This window comes from Chelonia mydas, chromosome 10 (genome assembly GCF_015237465.2).
Source record: "Chelonia mydas isolate rCheMyd1 chromosome 10, rCheMyd1.pri.v2, whole genome shotgun sequence".
In the NCBI taxonomy this organism is placed as follows: Eukaryota; Metazoa; Chordata; order Testudines; family Cheloniidae; genus Chelonia; species Chelonia mydas.
Window position 1 is genome coordinate 58,430,492 of NC_051250.2, and position 8,106 is coordinate 58,438,597.

Here is an 8,106-nt window from a genome sequence, read left to right on the forward strand (position 1 = left end):
CATGTCAGTTATAAGTGATAATTATTGGCATTGATGAGGTATCCATCATTGTGGTTTCTGGATGCATTTTGATGATAAAAGTGTCCCTGGAATAGGCAGTATTCAGTTCATGATCCTCTGCAATACCAAACTAGTTAACTTTAAGAAAAGGGAGTGAAGAAAATTTAACCAGTGGCCGAAGTTCATGGAGATGGAAGGATCTGCATATCATGGTGTCACTGTGCCTCGGTGGGTCACAGCTGAGGATACCAGATTCAGGATGAACTGCTGAGAAATAGGGTAGACACACCCCAGACTGGTGGTTATTCTTCCATAAAATATTCCCTCCATATCACTAGAAATGAAATGGCTTTCTTGGCAGTATCCCCACAGCTATGACTTAAGTCAGGGAATAATAAGCATTCTCAGAAAGTTACAGTATATACAAAGAAAAGGAGTACTTGTGGAACCTTAGAGACTAATCAATTTATTTGAGCATAAGCTTTCGTGAGCTACAGCTCACTTCATCGGATGCATACTGTGGAAAATACAGAAGATGTTTTTATACACACAGACCATGAAAAAATGGGTGTTTATCACTACAAAAGGTTTTCTCTCCCCCCACCCCACTCTCCTGCTGGTAATAGCACAGACACACCCCTGGAACTCCGACCTGGCATATTCTATCTACTACCCAAGATCCATAAACCTGGAAATCCTGGGCGCCCCATCATCTCAGGCATTAGCACCCTGATAGCAGGATTGTCTGGCTATGTAGACTCCCTCCTCAGGCCCTACGCTACCAGCACTCCCAGCTACCTTCGAGACACCACTGACTTCCTGAGGAAACTACAATCCATCGGTGATCTTCCTGATAACACCATCCTGGCCACTATGGATGTAGAAGCCCTCTACACCAACATTCCACACAAAGATGGACTACAAGCCGTCAAGAACACTATCCCCGATAATGTCACGGCTAACCTGGTGGCTGAACTTTGTGACTTTGTCCTTACCCATAACTATTTTACATTTGGGGACAATGTATACCTTCAAATCAGCGGCACTGCCATGGGTACCCGCATGGCCCCACAGTATGCCAACATTTTTATGGCTGACTTAGAACAACACTTCCTCAGCTCTCGTCCCCTAACGCCCCTACTCTGCTTGCGCTATATTGATGACATCTTCATCATCTGGACCCATGGAAAAGAAGCCCTTGAGGAATTCCACCATGATTTCAACAATTTCCATCCCACCATCAACCTCAGCCTGGTCCAGTCCACGCAAGAGATCCACTTCCTGGACACTACAGTGCTAATAAACAATGGTCCCATAAACACCCCCCTATACCGGAAACCTACTGACCGCTATTCCTACCTACATGCCGCCAGCTTTCACCCTGACCACATCACACGATCCATTGTCTACAGCCAAGCTCTGCGATGCAACCGCATTTGCTCCAACCCCTCAGACAGAGACAAACACCTACAAGATGTCTATCAAGCATTCTTACAACTACAATACCCACCTGCAGAAGTGAAGAAACAGATTGATAGAGCTAGAAGAGTTCCCAGAAGTCACCTACTACAGGACAGGCCCAACAAAGAAGATAACAGAACGCCACTAGCCGTCACCTTCAGCCCCCAACTAAAACCCCTCCAACGCATTATCAAGGATCTACAACCTATCCTGAAGGACGACCCAACACCCTCACAAATCTTGGGAGACAGGCCAGCCCTTGCCTACAGACAGCCCCCCAACCTGAAGCAAATACTCACCAGCAGCCACATACCACACAACAGAACCACTAACCCAGGAACCTATCCTTGCAACAAAGCCCGTTGCCAACTGTGCCCACATATCTATTCAGGGGACACCATCACAGGGCCTAATCACATCAGCCACACTATCAGAGGCTCGTTCACCTGCACATCTACCAATGTGATATATGCCATCATGTGCCAGCAATGCCCCTCTGCTATGTACATTGGTCAAACTGGACAGTCTCTACGTAAAAGAATAAATGGACAGAAATCAGATGTCAAGAATTATAACATTCATAAACCAGTCGGAGAACACTTCAAACTCTCTGGTCACTCGATTTCTGATCTCAAAGTGACTATCCTTCAACAAAAAAACTTCGAAAACAGACTCCAACGAGAGACTGCTGAATTGGAATTAATTTGCAAACTGGATACAATTAACTTAGGCTTGAATAGAGACTGGGAATGGTTGATTCATTATAAGTAACCTATTTCCCCTTGTTTATTCCTCCCCCTCCCCCCCCCCCCCACTGTTCCTCAGACGTTCTTGTTAAACCCTGGATTTGTGCTGGAAATGGCCCACCTTGATTATCATAGACATTGTAAGGAGAGTGATCACTTTGCATAAGCTATTACCAGCAGGAGAGTGGGGTGGGGGGAGAGAGAACTTTTTGTAGTAGTAAACACCCATTTTTTCATGGTCTGTGTGTATAAAAACATCTTCTGTATTTTCCACAGTATGCATCCGATGAAGTGAGCTGTAGCTCACGAAAGCTTATGCTCAAATAAATTGGTTAGTCTCTGAGGTGCCACAAGTACTACTTTTCTTTTTGTGAATACAGACTAACACGGCTGTTACTCTGAAATCTGACAGTATGTACAGTAGGTTTTGGAAAGTTTTTATGTGATACATGGATAGTAGAATTCTATCACCTTAGAAGAAATCCTGAATAACGTTCTAGTAAGGGAAAATTTATGTGTATCATATTCTGAATTTCTTAGCATTTCTTAGAATTTTGTTAGAATTTTTTTCCTTTATTAGGAAGTTGTGTGTAATGAGAAGATATTTGTTGCTCAGGAGTTGATTGTTCTTATGGCTTATTTTCACTGTCAGGAGTCCTCTCTGCTCCACAGCTGCTCATGGATGTCACAAATGTAGCATTATGACTTAGATAGGGTGGGGAGAAAGACTCATGACTCTACCTAGTAACTGCTGGGGAGAAACATCCTGAACATAGTCCCTGTGGTACCCCAAGTGCTGGGAGTTTAAATATGGATAGCTCTAAGGTATGATGTGGAAGGGGGAGAATACTCTCTCCTACTTGAAACATAGTCCCAGTCGTACCCCACACTTAATTTCCCCAATACTAATTTCTTCCTAGTTACTCTGACCTTCTTGTCAACTGTCTGTAATGGGCCACTCTCTTACCACTTCAAGAGTTATTTCTCCTCCCTTGATATCCTGCTGTTAATTGATTTCATAGAATATCAGGGCTGGAAGGGACCTCAGGAGGTCATCTAGTCCAACCCCCTGCTCAAAGCAGGACCAATCCCCAATTTTTACCCCAGATCTGTAAATGGCCACCTCAAGGATTGAACTCACAACCCTGGGTTTAGCAGGCCAATGCTCAAACCACTGAGCTATCCTTCCTCCTTATTAGACTGACCAAACACTTGGTAAAGCAACCCACATCCTTTCATGTATTTATACCTGCTCCTGTATCTTTTACTTCATACATCTGATGAAGTGGGTTCTAGCCCATGAAGTTTTTTGCCCAAATAAATTGGTTAGTCTCTAAGGTGCCACAAGGACTCCTCAGTGTGGTGTTTTTTTTTTTTTTTTTTTTTTGCACTTCTACAGACTAACATGGCTACCATTGAAACCTCTCCCATACTTGGCTACATCAGGGCTAAGCACAGTCTAGCCCAGTATTTTTCAGCTCCTGTGCAAGTGGTTGCTTGTCTTGTTTGTTTGTTAAAGGAGTTCTTCCTTCACCCTCCACTGGACAGAGAGATGAACTGCTTTGGGGGTCCTACATCTGATTCCAGAATAATTAATTTCTAGTGATTTACAAACCCTGGAGAGGGGAACTGTTACAAAAAGCATTTCTACTTCCCATATGTGTGTGGATCTGCAGCTGAATGTCTGATCACATTATGCTGATGTGAAACTACTGTGCCTTGGCAGAGAAACACACACAATACCTTCCTCTTTCCTTGGCAGTGTTGCATTAAGGAGGCATGTGTATGTCTTAAATAAGATGGTCTAATTTTGGAGATTTTATCTATATAATAAAAGTCTAGGATTGTCGCTGTGTGTCACTCTGAAGCTTAGAATGTCTGAGTCAGTGTGAAGTGATGAAAACAGCTATAATCATAGTCGAGTTTTCTTTTCTTTGAACATGGTGATAGTCTAATCATCACTGGGATTTGCAGCCTGTTACAGTCCACTTTTTATGTTATCAGACACAGTGCAATGTACAATACAGAAAGCCATGACAAGAGTCTTAGACCATTGTGATATCAGATGTAACTCACTCAATCACCGCCCTTCCTCTGCATCTAATTTGCATGCAAGGGTTACAGTGGTGGGTTACTTGGCCCAGCTGCAGACCTGTGGGACAGCATGGGCTTTCAGCTACTAGGGGACTCATAATGACTAGGACTCCTAATAACTGAGGTTTATAGACAACTTCTGCAATCAATTAAAACTTTTTTTTCTAGAGTCACAGGGAATATGGCTATAAATACTACTCAATAAGACAAGTTCTATGACGTCCCTTTTAAACAAGATTCTCTGAGGCATATGTTCAGTGGTGTTGCACCATTTTTTGTGCAGTTTAACACTTCAGCCAAGCACTGTAACCATTGTCTGGCATTATCCCAGTGCAACAGTGCTCTTTACTGTTGAATTGTTTAATTGAACACCTGTGGATACAAAAGCCAAACCAAATATTTATTTGCTTGGGTTTTCTTTCCCCTGTTTGGAACATATGAGGTGGTAAACATTTAGCACTGAATTTGGTGTGATGTAAGTGACACTGGGTGCAATCTAGTAGTCCTTATGAAAGTAAACTCCTTTTGACGTCTATGTGAGAAATGCTGGAGTAGGACCTTAATTTTTAGAGTTGCAGTAGATAAATTGTGTGGCTTATTTATCCTTTCATTTATAAACAATTAAGGATCTATTTTTAATAGACTAAGCTTATCTTAATATATTAATCAAATTACAACAGAAAAACCCTGGACATTAAAGGGGTGCTTTATTATTATTATTTTTTAAAAGCAACACTTTTTCTTTGCCTTCAGGCAAAAGAATAATGTAGTAATAAGTGAACCTGTTTTCATCTTGATTATTTTCATCTAATTAGAACATTTCCTATAACTTCAGTCATTTTGGAATCTGTTCTGTCCCTGATGAATGAGAGTAACTTCCATTAATGTTAATGTGAGTTGTACATGCACGTTGCAGGGAGAATTAAACTCCTGTATGGTCTAATTACCTTTTATTGTCCTGCATGCTGATTTGTTGGAAGCAGTTTAAAGAAGCTTTTAAAATGCCTGGCATACAGGAGGCTCATTTTAGACATTTAGGAGGTTGGAGGTGGAAGATTTACACTGAAGTACTGTATGTTCGTCTTTGCACATTTGCTCAAAAAAGGGGAAAATATAAACAAGTTACATGTATCTATCAGATATTATGGAATCATTTTATAAACAGAATAGATCACTCTGAAGTGTTTATACTTATGCTGAATTCCTCAAGGTATGATGTTATAAGTAACAACCAGCCTCGGGAGACTGAATGCAATCAGTTTTACAAGCGTACATCTTGTGGAGTGCTTAAGTAAACCACATGTGTTGAACAATGTTTGTTTTGCAGATGTTCATTTAGTATCTGTGTATTCATACTGTTTCAGGTTCCCCATCTTTACTTATCCATGCTAATGAAATTTTGGCAGCAGCTATGACTGCCATATCATGTGGATCTTTGCTTGTTAAATGTAAGTGTCTCATGTCTGCAAGCATTAAAAAAATTAAACCCGTAACTTCAAGAGCAATTAATAGGAGTGCCTCAGTCTGATATGTCTTTCTTGCTATGTACCAACTGGAAATATGCTATTGTGAGCAGATATTGTTCCCAAACTGCTCTGATATAGTCCACATACTGTGCAGAATCCAAATTCATCCTCTTCTTGGGGTTTGACTTAATAGCTATGCAACAATAAGTTCAGCTTAAACATCTTTCAAGGGTTTGGCATCTCCCAAGAGACCTTCCTTAGGACAGTTTAGCCTACGTTCTTCGAGTGATGGCTTTTATTGCTGTTCTACTGTACATTTGGCAGTGCCCCCTGCACCTGTGATCAAAGATATTCATCAGCAGTGCCTGTTGGCCTGCACATGTGCACCTCCCCCATCTTGCACTATGAGCAGGATTATATAGAGCAATGTGCGGTCTGAGCGCCCCACAGTTCCTTCTCTACCACCTTTCGCCTGGGAACGCAATCCCCACCAGAACCCGCTTCTCCTTCTTTGACTAGCTAGATAGTGCCTTACCTGTTAGTTTTTAGTGAAGTTCATAGTTACGTTGTTCTTTTCATCCTCCCCCTTTTAAAAAAAAATATATATTTTTTGCTTTGTCTTCCTGTTAGTTTGTAGCTTAGGTTTCCATTTTCCTGCTTCCCATCCTCCCTGACTGGGAAGCTTTTTCCCCTCACCCTTATGCCTGTATCTCCCTGGTTTAAGAGGTGCATCTCCTGCTGGGATGCCTTCCAATAACTGATGGCCATCCGCAGTGCATTTGCTGCCTGGGAGAGGGCCACATCCCGCAAAAGTGTGCTTATTGTCACAACCTGACTGCCACAGCCAGAAAAGACTGGGACATTCAACCAAGACTTCTCCTCATGGAGAAATCATTGCGTCCAGTATTGGCCCCTGGCCCAGATTCTTCCCCTGAGCAGCTATCACGCTTCACTAAGTTGTCCACCAACCCCCTTTGCTGAGTCCCATTAAAAGAAAATGTTCTGTTTCCCCCGTGGATAGGAAGAAATGGGCTCCTTCATCGCCCTCTGAGATACTGCCCACCATGACACCATACCCTGTGAGGTCAGTTGCCTCAACATCCTCAGAGAGGGGATGTAGCTCCAGGGACTGTCCTAGTACCCTGGGTACCAGAGCTAAGCAAGGTCAAAAGACCCTAACCAGGCAGACCTACAGTCATCAGCTCTGTCGTTCAACACTGGAGACCAAGACCTGAAACAGTCTAAACTGATACCCTCCACCCCAACCAGACCTACTTTGGGCACTATGGCACCGAGAAAACCACCAGCGCCGACAGCTCTATTGCCGCCAACACTCATTTCAGCATTGGGCAAGCCCTCAGCCATTGTCCAAGTCCTCTGCACTGAGCATGTCTTCAACTCCATCTGCTGACTGCTCAAGGGACTACATCTCTTCCTTGACATTGATACATGCGCTGATGATGCTCCTCCCCAAGAGTTCAGATACAAGAATATCTTTAGGGGATCTGATTTCCCTGAGTCATCGTTCGTCACACATAATTTCCTTCCACTTCTGTCCTCTCTGGAATCACACCATTCTTCCCTTTCTCATCTGAGGACAGCACCCCTTTACCCAGTGATGCAGAGGAGGAAGAGTATTCTGTCGCACCCTCATATTGAGGACAAGCATAGAGGGCGTCCTCTACACATCCTCACTACCCACAAACTCCAACTTGACCAGGGCCCTGCTATGGACTGCCATGGCTGCAACCCCATGTGCCACTCCCCCCACATTGGCCATACTGGGATCTTTGGGCCATGTACGGAGCACAATTTGGGAAGCCTCCCACACATGAAAGCCAGAGGCCCTCACGCTCATCTCCGTCGGTCTCTCGACCACCAGAGACTGAACTCCTCCCTATAGTGGTTGAGGAGGAAGAACAGGAGGAGGAAGTTCCACCTCCACTCCACTTCTCCTCTTCTTCCCCTGATGAGGCTATCATGCTTCCCATCCTCCATGGCGGCCAACGACTTTAAATACTTCCAGGACTTGTTTTGCAGGATTGCTGATTCTCCTCCGATCCCTTTGGAGGAACTGAAAGACCAACAACAAACTGCTCAACATCCTGCACACATCCTCGTCCTCCAAAATGGCCCTTCTTGTCAATGAGGTCTTTTTTGACCCTGCCAAGGTGCTCTGGCAGATCCCAGCATCCATCCTGTCAACCTGCAAATAGGCAGATAAAAAAATACTGTGTTCCCACAAAGGATATGGAATTTTTAATTTCCCACCCCACCCCAAATTCTTTAGTTGTCAATGCTGTGCACAAAAAGGGATGCCAATACCAACCTCCATACCC

General features: G+C 43.4%; 1 long non-coding RNA gene across 1 annotated transcript in view; it reads left to right on the plus strand.

The window, feature by feature from the left end:
- Positions 1–6,165, plus strand: part of LOC122462212 — a 40,666-nt gene extending 34,501 nt beyond the window's left edge. Inside the window, exon 4 of the long non-coding RNA XR_006284627.1 lies at positions 3,727–6,165. This is a non-coding gene — a long non-coding RNA (uncharacterized LOC122462212). The remainder of the gene's footprint in view (positions 1–3,726) is intronic.
- The last annotated feature ends 1,941 nt before the right edge of the window (positions 6,166–8,106 follow it).